Source organism: Papaver somniferum, unplaced genomic scaffold (genome assembly GCF_003573695.1).
Source record: "Papaver somniferum cultivar HN1 unplaced genomic scaffold, ASM357369v1 unplaced-scaffold_118, whole genome shotgun sequence".
Classification (NCBI taxonomy): domain Eukaryota; kingdom Viridiplantae; phylum Streptophyta; class Magnoliopsida; order Ranunculales; family Papaveraceae; genus Papaver; species Papaver somniferum.
This window is the reverse complement of record NW_020620825.1, coordinates 1,717,979-1,729,321: the sequence shown is the minus strand read 5'-3', so window position 1 is coordinate 1,729,321 and position 11,343 is coordinate 1,717,979.

Below are 11,343 nucleotides of genomic sequence, written 5' to 3'. Positions count from 1 at the left end.
GATCACAAGAGATTCAAGTGGTGTTGTGCAGGTTATTGAAGATTAAAGAAGATTTGAAGACGAAGAAGATTTCTTATTGGTTTTCGTCTCTTGTGAATTTGTGTGCATAAACCTTGATCAGCTGGGATCCAACTATAATCATATTTATTCGATTGATTAGTTGCATGATATCGGCATGCTGAATATATCTCTTTGAGATTTATTTTGATTGAGTGTGGATCTAAACTTGACTACTTTGGTAGTTATTGGATAGATTGATCTAACCAGGCAAAGGATTTTACTAGATTAGACAGAAGAGACTTTTTCAACAACTCATCTGTAACTTATAAAAAAGATTGATTAGAGTGGTTACCAAACAGACTCTTCCTTTGTTGTTTGGATTACGATCCAAATGACTTGTTATTCACGTGTATGACTCTAGAAGTCGAAGACGCAGGGATACCGAGGGAACTAAGTATCTAGGGGCAGTCTGCTTGGTCTCAACTATACGAAGTAAGTTTCGATTTTGTATAGCGGCTTAATTCTGAGAGTATTCAAAACTGGACTAGGTCCCGGGGTTTTTCTTCATTTGCGGTTTTCCTCGTTAACAAAATCTTGATGTGTCTTTTAATTTGATTTCCACATTATAATTTTTTAAATACACATATTCGTTAACACTGCATTACTTGATAGTGATCCTATAGAGTTTGGTTATTACTGAACCTATTATCAAGTAACATACTTCGTTGTTGTGTTGTCTCGATCTTGTATCCGTAGTCAATCACACAAGTTATCTTGTTGTTGTATTGTCTCGAGCTCGTATCCATATATGATTACACGAAGTGTGAAACAAATTTCCTTATTGTCTCGACTCTGCCCATAGACGATCACATTCGGTAGAGGACTTATAGGTTGAAAGAAAAATATTATGGTGTATTTGGGTTCCCTCGTATTTTCAGATTCCATTATAAGATGGAAGTATTAACTAAGGGGGAGTGACACATATCACCGTAGTATTATTTCAAAGTTGTGATGCAATTGGACTTTGATTCTATATAATAATACTATGACATTGAATAACAATGATTGAGAACTTTCGTTTTCATGTTGTTATTGCTACGGATCTTCAACAACAATGATGTTGAGTTGAACACATTCAGAACCAATGGAGAACTTAAAGTAACGAAGAATTCAAGGAAGTTGAAGAGCCAAGGTAAGAAAGCATGATATATCAAAAGCTAAAAATTTTATTTATTTTGTAACCCACATGTATTGATAGTTTTGTCAATAAAATTGACAAAGGGGGAGAATGTTAGAGCACTGCTCGGTCGAACTCGCAAGCCTTGCTGTCTCAAGCTTATTTGTCAAGTTTAGTTGATCAAAACTATATACTTGATTTCTAGTCTACTTATAGATATGTCTCGGATTAGGATAGAAGTGTGTAGTTGAGCATTAGACTTCACGACGTTCACCAATTGAAGAACAAGATCTACTGAAGAGCTTGGAGGAACTTCATCAAGAAAAGGTATGTAGAGACTAAAACTTATCTATCACTCATAAGTATATTCTATTATATCTTCTAAAGAGACTAAGTCGTATGTATATATAGACTTTTACATTATACACATCTGAAATTTGGAGCTGAGTTTATCTCATTTATATATTTCTAAAAATACGTGTTGGAAGCTTTTTAGCTTTATCTAAACTTTATGATCATGTGAAAATATTAAGTCAAGATGATCATGTGAAAATTACCTTGAACATCTTACATGATTTGTGTGAGACAATCATTTGATGTTAACTTGGGAAATTTCGTATTGATCGATTAATCACTTGAAAATTACTTGAAGCTAGTGGTGTGTGTAAGATTACCATTGTTGTCTTCTAAATATATTTCAATGATTAAATGACATTTTTAGAACCACTATCAATGTCTGGATATAACACAGTATCCATACCTAGTATGTAAACTGTGAATGCTAGTTCAGGTTCGGAACTCTTGTTTGCAAACGAGTTTAACTATCAAAGGTCCAAAACTGTGGTTTGCGAACAATGTTTGCGAACGGCTAAGACTAGGCTAAGTCTGGAACTATGGTTCGCATATTCTAATTGCGAACACAGTGGTTAGGTTCTAAAATCGATAAGTATGATAATTCATACTCATGAACTCAGGTTCGTTTGCGAACTCAGTTTGCGAACTAAAGTCCCTGGAACTTTAATGAAATAAGGTATGCGAACTTGTTTTGTAAGCCATGGCATTATGTTCATGAATTGGTTCTTGTATAAGTACTTTGTACAATTACAAACCAAACCGAATATGTTTCAAATGGTTCATATATATTTCTATGAGATGATAAATATTTGAACAACTCTCTTGAAACACATATAGATTCATTTGATTATGTATCATGATTGATTGATCATCATATTTGATCTAGAAGTGTTAGATGAACATGGATAAACTACAAGTGTTCATGTGGCTAACTTCGGTTAACTATTATTGAGCCAACGGTTATACACATTTAGGTACGGTTCATTTATATCTAAATATAAGTATATTTCAATTGTGTGTATCAATCTAATACCGTCTAAGGTGGAGATTGATTGCTTATTTTATAAGCAGACTTAGCTTGAATCTTACTTCAGGAGTTCATCTAATAGTGAATATCAACTTCTTTGTCACTAATCTATCTTAGCTTTGATTTTAAGCAACCCTGATTTGAATGATTATATAAGGCAGAACTCTAGCATCTGGAAAATCTAATCTCGACACTCTCGTGTGTCCTAGCTGCAAATTAGAGTTGATTCTCCATTAACCTAGGTTTTTCAAAGCCATTATTAGGTTAACGACTTGAAGACTTCACTTGGGATTCGTGAAGCCAGATCCAATTATTTTCTCTGTAGTTGCGTATTCTGATCTTAGTTTTTCTATCATGTTGAGTTTAATCGTATCTAAGATTTTCTTGAGATTTATCTCCGATGGGTATGATATTAAAAGTAATCAAAAAAGTTCATCATCTCACACTCTTGTGATTCCACAATAACTTCTTCTGCTAATCAGTTAGGTTACTGTGAGGTGACTAATAATATTTCTAGGCTGCTCTTTGGGAGTATAAGACCGGATTTTTAGTTGAGTTTCCTGTACACCTTGATCTTTATCTAAAGACGGAAACAACAAATAAAATAGACTTATCTGTGGGAGACATATTTGTTTATAAGTCTTCGACTTTGGGTCGTAGCAACTTTTAGTTGTGGGTGAGATCAGCTAAGGGAATCAAGCGCACAGGGTCATTCTGGGATTCAAGAGGTATAAGGAACACGACTATACCTTAATCGATGTGAGACTTGGTTAGGGTTCAATTACATTCCATTCCGAAGTTAACTTGTAGTAGGCTAGAGTCTGTAGCGGCTTAATACAATATAGTGTTCAAATCTGGACTAGGTCCCGGGGTTTTTCTGCATTTGCGGTTTCCTCGTTATCAAAATTTATGGTTTATGTGTTTGTTGATGGTGGTTTTTAGTTCAAGGGTAAAATTATAAAACCCCGTATTTAATGCGTCGTCTGCAAAGAGACTGAGCCATTTTAAAGTAATGAGTTCCCGTGCCTCTCTACTCACACATGTATTGAGCAACTCAGTATATTTATTCAGAATGGTGCATATAACAACAATCCCAAACATTCTGTAAACTCTCGCCTGCATTACTCATTAGTGAATGGTTTGTTGAATGTTTTCCTATGCTATGTTCCTCAGCTGAACCCTTAGTATTGGTATGACATGACAATTAGTGTTCACTCGCAGCTGAGTAGCATGAATTTCCTGAAGTATGAAAATTAAGGTCTGCATGAAAATGCTATATGTTCTCTGAGAATAAAATAATTTTGTGTCAACACATATAATTTGTCTAATTTGTTCAATTTTTTGATAATTCACAAGATTCAAGTTTTGGCCCAATTAATGTACAAACATTAGGTATTTTGCGCCTTGTACAAATATCTCGAACTCTATTGGTCGAGGCCAAACCTAGATAAACTGGAAACTAATCCACCATGGAGCTAGTAGGAGCAAAGTCATAGAAAACAAGAAAAAAAAGAACTGCGGCAAATAGGAACAATGGCAAAGGAGGCGCGGCCAAGCCACATAGCCGGCCAAATCCGCTCCAATAGCCGCCGTTTGTGGCCGTTGGCTATGCTCCATGTCTCCCTTGACGGACCTCTTTCCCATCGACCAATCAGGTCACTCTGAATGCGCCACATTCTTTGGAATGAGGCCGGCCCAATGTTTCTTGTCGTCCCTCTTTCCCATCAACCAATCGGGTCTCTTTAAATGCGTCACACACATTTAGAATGAGGACGGACCCACATTGCTTGACGGCCCTCTTTCCATTGACCAATAAGGTCGCTCTAAACGCGCCAAACGCATTTGTAATGAGGTCGGCCCCATTTTGCTTGACGGACCCCTCTTTTTGTCATCGACCAATCAGATTGCTCAAAACCCGCCGCACACACTTTTAATAAAGTTGGAAGTTGGTTGGTCGATGCACCTATTTCCATTAGGAACCTAATCTAGACGGCCCAAGCCAGTCTCCAAAAAATCAAGGCCGCACGATTTGGCCACTTGATTTATTAAGCTTAGCCGCTCCTAACGCGCCCAAATAGGCATCACCATGTCACCGCAAGAAACGTGCCAACGCCGCTGCTCCGAACCGCACCTAGTGATTATCGCAGGCTCCATGACGATTGGAGAGCCAACCTACCAAATTGCTCCAGCGTGCCAATTGGCAGGCCATGCCATTTCGTGGCAGCAACATGCCAAGGTGCCATAACAACGCGTGCTAACCCATTTTTCGTTCATGGCCAATTCCATAATAAATTCCAATTAGGGTATTCTGATCAGAATACGACTCTTGTTCTAGTGGCATTGGTCGAAACCCCAATTCCTAGTCGTGGCCTATATTATGCCGCTTCGGCCTTACAACATGCCACAAACCACGTTGGACCCAGAAAACCCTAAAAATGGTGCCATGCTATGGCCACCCATGGCTATCCTTGCGCCTATGGTCGTTCCCACATTATGGACCTTCCATAGATCCTTTGACGCGACCATGGCACTATCCGCACAAAAAAAATGTCACAGTGTCGCGACCACATGCCTCAGGTTCTAATTAGGTTTTTGGCATGCCAAACCCTAATTTGGATAGGGCCGCTACGCTAACGATGCCAAATAATGCCACCCAGGGCATTAAGTTCAATGTGGCAACTAGATTTAATACCATTGAGCCACATTTGGATATAACACCAATATGCCAAGATATAGCAGGCGCCGCTACGCCATTGGAAAATGCCGCCTCGCCACTTAACCACATGCGCCAATATACTATTGTGTCACTATGCAGGCGCCACTACGCCATTGTACCACTATGCATGCGCCACCATACCATTGTGCCACTATGCCATTATGCCGCCTAGCTTGCGTGCAATTGATTAGAATAACTAGGTCTTGTACATTAGACCCACTTAGTAACTTGTTGTACATTTTTCCATGAAACACTCGAGATATCAAACATGTCGCAAAACTGGGGGATACTCATCAGGTTATTGGTCTGGCGGTTTACAACGTGCGGCGTGCAACATGCACATTACAAGAAAGTGTCAGGAAAGAGCTGACGGTTAAATAGCAGTAAGAGAATAGTGGGTGTAAGGCTGACCAGTTTCCCCTCACAATGGGAACGTAATAGTAAACCGCTTCTACACAACCCCATTTCTCCACCACTTAACTATCTCCACTTCCTACGAGATCAGGGGTGCTCAATGACTTGTATAAGTAGGTTTTCAAGCTATTTCGACCAGAAGAGAGTTTTGGTTAACAACAACACAGGTATCCAGAAAAACACCAAAGAATGATAGCTTACATTCCGCAAGCCAGTTCCAAATTCTGATCCAATTCATAAAACAACCACACCCTCAAAATTTAATATTTTGATCTCAACAGCTTCTTCGCTTCCCTCCCTAAGATCAACCCTTCTCCTTCACTTTGTGACCGAAGCAAGTCTGGAACGACCATTTCTTGGTTTAGGCCAGAATTGTACAGATTGATCTCTCGAATCTAAAGTACTCTCGTGCAGTGCATTTGTTTAGGGTTTAGATTCGTTTCTTGGCGGCACACCCAGAGTTACCAAAACCAGCAAAATCAGTTCTTATCCCAAAACAACTGGCGACCACAGTGGGAGATTAATCTCTCGGTTGCAAAATCAATTTTCGATTTCATTTCAATTTTCTCAATTTCAAGAGGGAGAATCTTAGATCATTAACCAAAAACTCATTTCAATCGCCAATTCCAACTCTCTATCTTATTATGTACCCAAGTCAGCCAAACTCTTCCGAAACCACGAATGCTCGAGATCCGATCACCACAGAGATTATGGAGGAGATGCTAGAAGACATTATCTCAAATCAAACCAATATAGTCAAGTGGCAAATGAGACGCTTCGTGTGCTAAAGAATATGACAAGCCAATTCGTTTGCTCGGAGAACACCACCATATTTATAAGTGATACAAAAGGTATTGAGTCCCTGTCTGAGGTGTGCGCCTCCGCCAACAACAATGCAAATAGAGTACGAAGCCGCATCGGATGCGAGCAAAAATAAAATAACCAACTAAACCCAGCCAATGACAAGGAGCTGAGGCAGTTTCATAAAGCCAAACGAAGAGACCCACCAGGTGCATCACATTGTTTGCAAAGCCAAGGTAAGAAGCCGGCCTACGAATATTTATTGGAAAACTTGTACCTCCAAACTCTTGCGGAAGTTCATAGAGTCGTCCAACAGTCCGCATCCACGACCGCTCTGACTTTGATAAATAAATAAGCACCAAAGGAAGGGGAAATTCACCAAGGCATCTATGAAGACGGGAACTGCACCAATTAACAGTATTCAGTCCAACCGCTTCACGCTGTCGCCACTGCTATAGAACCCGCAAGAGGACTTACGTTTCAACCAAGTTTCCAAACTAAACAATCCGTGCCTGAGTCAACATTCGGAGTCTTGACTCCACCCTCAAAACGAGCTTCGCGCCAAAGTATACAAGAGGTCTAACGACAACATCTCCTAACACAAGAGAAGCCATATTCAAAATACCCGCATTTTTCGCTCCCCAAAAGGAAAATTTTGGAGTTAATAGAAGTTTGGGTACGAGATGGGGTAGTTTAGTTTCCTCCCATATGGCGCCCACCAACGGATCAAGAGATGTTAGATTCAAGATATTGATAACAATGATTGAGAGCATTTTGTTTTCTCATTGTTATAGCTACGGATCTTCAATAACTATGATACTGAACTTACAACCTTTAGGATCTTGGAGTACTTGGAAGTGACGAATATTTCGAGTCGCGTTGAAGATGCCAGGGAGATCAAGCATGTGGATGGGAAGCTACAATTTTTTATCTATTTTGTAATCCATATGCATTAATAGTTTTGTCACTAAAATTGACAAATAGGGAGATTGTTAGAGCATTTCTCGGTCGAACTCGCATGCGTTGCTATCTCAAGCATGTTTTTCAATGTTAGTGATCAAAACTCTAAGTCTTGATTTCTAACCTATTTATAGATGTCTCGGAATAGGATATAGATACTGTAGTTGATCTTAGATCTCTCGGCGTTCATCTCTTGAAGACGAAGAACTACTAACGGGAGATTGTGGAACTTCTTCGACAAAAGGTATGTGGAGACTTCAACTCATCTATCACTTGGAAAGTATATTTCTTCTATTTCCTATATTGAGACATAAGTCGTGTTACGATAAATTTTTCTCTATAAACATTTGAGATTTCGAGCTGAGTATATCTTACTTACATATTTCTCGAAATATGTGTCGGTAAGCTTTCGCTTCGACCAAGTTCATCTTATGTCATGATAAAATGCCGAGTAACATCTTACATGGTTTATGTGATATAATCATTTGATGTAGGCTTGGAATGTTTCGAAAATGATTGTTTTAATATCTTGAAAATTGCTTTGATGCTAATAGTGTGTGAAAACGGCTATTGTTACTATAGAAGAATGTTCCAATGATTGAAATAAAGAGTTGATGATGTAACAATCTTTGAATATAAGCATATATAGTGTGTTCGCACATTAGTGTATAAATCCATAAACTGGGAACCAAGAGTATGCATATGTGTGTATACGAAATTGGTGAAGAGGACAAGATAAGCATGCGTACCCGTACGCATGCTGGCGGAAGTTTTCGAACTGAAAATATCTGCTGAGTTTGGAAATTACAAACTCCTAAACTAGTCACCTTAAGTATGTGTACCCGTACGCATACTGACGGAAGTTTTCGAACCGAAAATTTCTGCTGAGTTTGGAAACTTAACAAATTCAAAATCCGGTTGCTTAAGTATGCATACCCGTATGCATACTTAAGCTGGTTTACTTTGTCAAGTCAGTCAGTTCATGAACTTAAACATTTAAATCATAAGGAATGCAATCTTTGCAAACCATGGCTATAATGTTCATGATTGATTCAAGTGAATCAAACCGATTTGGTTTTCATTGTGTTTTCTATACAATTGAACAACTCTTTAACTAGTTTCATTTGAGTCATTTGAATTAGTTATGGTTATGATGAATAAGGTTGATATGAGATTAATCATATGGCTAACCTCGGTTAACTATTTATGAACCAACCTGGTGTACACGTTTAGGTACGGTTACATAAGCCTAAATGAGGGTACATTTCATTTGTGTATAACAAGCTAAGTTCGATATAACGCTTGAAAGATATAGTTTGGTTGAATCAGGTTTTTCATCTAACGATGAATGTTGAATGCTTTGCTACCAAGGTAACTTGGATTGCAAACCCTGATTTGAAAACTATATAAAGGAGAACTCTAGCAACTGGGAAACCTAATCCCCAAAACTCCTGTGTGTTATTAGTTGTATAACTAGAGTCGATTCTTCTTTAAACTTAGGTTTCTTCTGGAGACCCTGTAGGTTAACGACTTGAAGAATTCATTGGGATTGTGAAGCCAGACCTAACTATTATCTTTGTAGTTTCGTGACCTGATTTTGTTGTTTCTATTGTATTGAGTGCAATTGAAATAATTGGCTGGAGATTTTATATCTCCGATAGGCAAGATAGAAAAGTAATCACAAATAAACTTCGTCTCATCGTTTGTGATTCCACAATAACTTGTTTCTCTAGTCGATTAAGTTTATTGTGAGGTGATTGATAATTCTAGGTTGTTCTTCGGGAATATAAGTTCGGGTTATCAATTGGTTCCTGTTCACCTTGATTTATCAAAAGACGGAACAAAAACTCTTGGGTATTTCTGTGGGAGACAGATTTATTCAATCCTATAGACTTTTTTATATGAGACAGATTTGTCTATCAAGTCTTCGACTTTGGGTCGTAGAAACTCTTAGTTGTGGGTGAGATCAGCTAAGGGAATCAAGTGCGTAGTATCCTGCTGGGATCAGAGACGTAAGGAGCTCATCTGTACCTTGATTCAATATGAGATTGATTAGGGTTCAACTATAGTCTAGTACGAAATTAATTGGTAGTAGGCTAGTGTCTGTAGCGGCTTAATACAGTGTGGTGTTCAATCTGGACTAGATCCCGGGGTTTTTCTGCATTTGCGGTTTCCTCGTTAACAAAATTCTGGTGTCTGTGTTATTTCTTTTCCGCATTATATTTTGTTATATAATTGAAATATCACAGGTTGTGCGTTAAGATCAATCAATTAGAATATCCAACCTTGGGTTGTTGATTTACATTGATTGTCACTTGAACATTGGTCTTTGGTACCGTTCAAGAATTAGAGATATTAAACTTTTTGATATACTTTATTCTAGATTGAGTCTGACCGTCTAGTTGATTCTCTAGAAATTATATTGGAGTAAGTCCTCTCATATTGCCAAACGAATTGTTGGGTGTGGTTTTTAGAGCCCCGCATTTTCAAAAACACCACTATCAAAAACAGACATTGAAAGATCATCTGAAGGCGTCGACGGACAATAGAATGGGATTCCATGTTCGAAGCCCATCTGACGAGCAGCTCTGTCAATATTATAAGGAACCACCTCAAAATATCCTCTGAAGAAAGATGGTACATATCCAGGTATGCAGCTTCGAATGAACACGATTTCCCCAATGCTCATGTTCTTTCCGTCAGAGTGCAACGTTATGTCTGGAGCAGATGCAAAAATATCAGGCTGTCCTATAGATGCGTGAAATGGCACCCCTGGACGAAATTCAATTACATACATATTGTCAAGAAAATCGACGAACTTTAATCCAGGTCTTGCACGTTTCTTCAACCAACAAAGTATCTTAGCTCCTTCAAATGTGCTAGAAAGTGAAGTCGCAGGATTAGGGGCACAACCTATGAAATGCTCCCACAACAACGCTTGGAGAAATGAAATGTGAACGTATGAGTCCACCTTCATATATCCTTTGGAGGCGTACATATCCGATGCTATACAATCTTAATGGGAACATAAGGAACCAAAGAACAAGCTGCCTATGGAAAGAGCAATACCTTGCGCCAGCCTATTAGCGAATTTGACGAGTTTCTGTCTTATTTCCTTCTTGCCAGCACCATCATCAAAAACATCCCTAGATAGCCACGAAGATAAAAACGCAGCCATACTGAGCATATCATTCAATACCTGATCTGGTTTCGATTTTGCGGGAACCATTCAGACACCCACCAAGTATAGAAGCATTTCTCATCCTTCCCCTGCCGATTATATTCTTCAGCCTTCTCGATCATGGCGACATGCATTTTTTCTTCTTCCTCGGATAAGCTAAAGTTAAGATTTTCTAGAATCGGAAGATTCAACAGAACAACTACACTCTCCAAAGTGATAGTCATCTTGCCCGATCTACATATGGACGTATGGGTGGACACGTTCCATATAGAAATAAAATTAGTCAAACATGCGGCATCCTTTCTAATGCAAAGTGTTGCAGACGCCATGACAACATCCGTAATTTGCGCCTTAATCAAATCGTTCCTGACACTGTCATTACTCATCATGTATTTCATCCATCCATCATAAGCGGGCAATGGGCTATGAAAATTTTTGAAATTAATAGGAGAGGTCGGATACTCGTTCATTTGAATACAAAACCTTATCACACGCTCCGGAGAAATCGATTGAGCAGTCTCTTCATTTTCTGAACCGGTAAGGAGGGTTATTACATGGCTGGGGTATGGTTCTTGCAACTATGAAATACTTTTTGAAGAATTCATCAACCACATTTGGCTTATTTTTCGAGCCGTTAATACTTCCCATTTTGGACACAGAAGCATCTCCAGGTGACATCTTAACAAGAATCTCTTAAGTTTGCTTTTGAATAA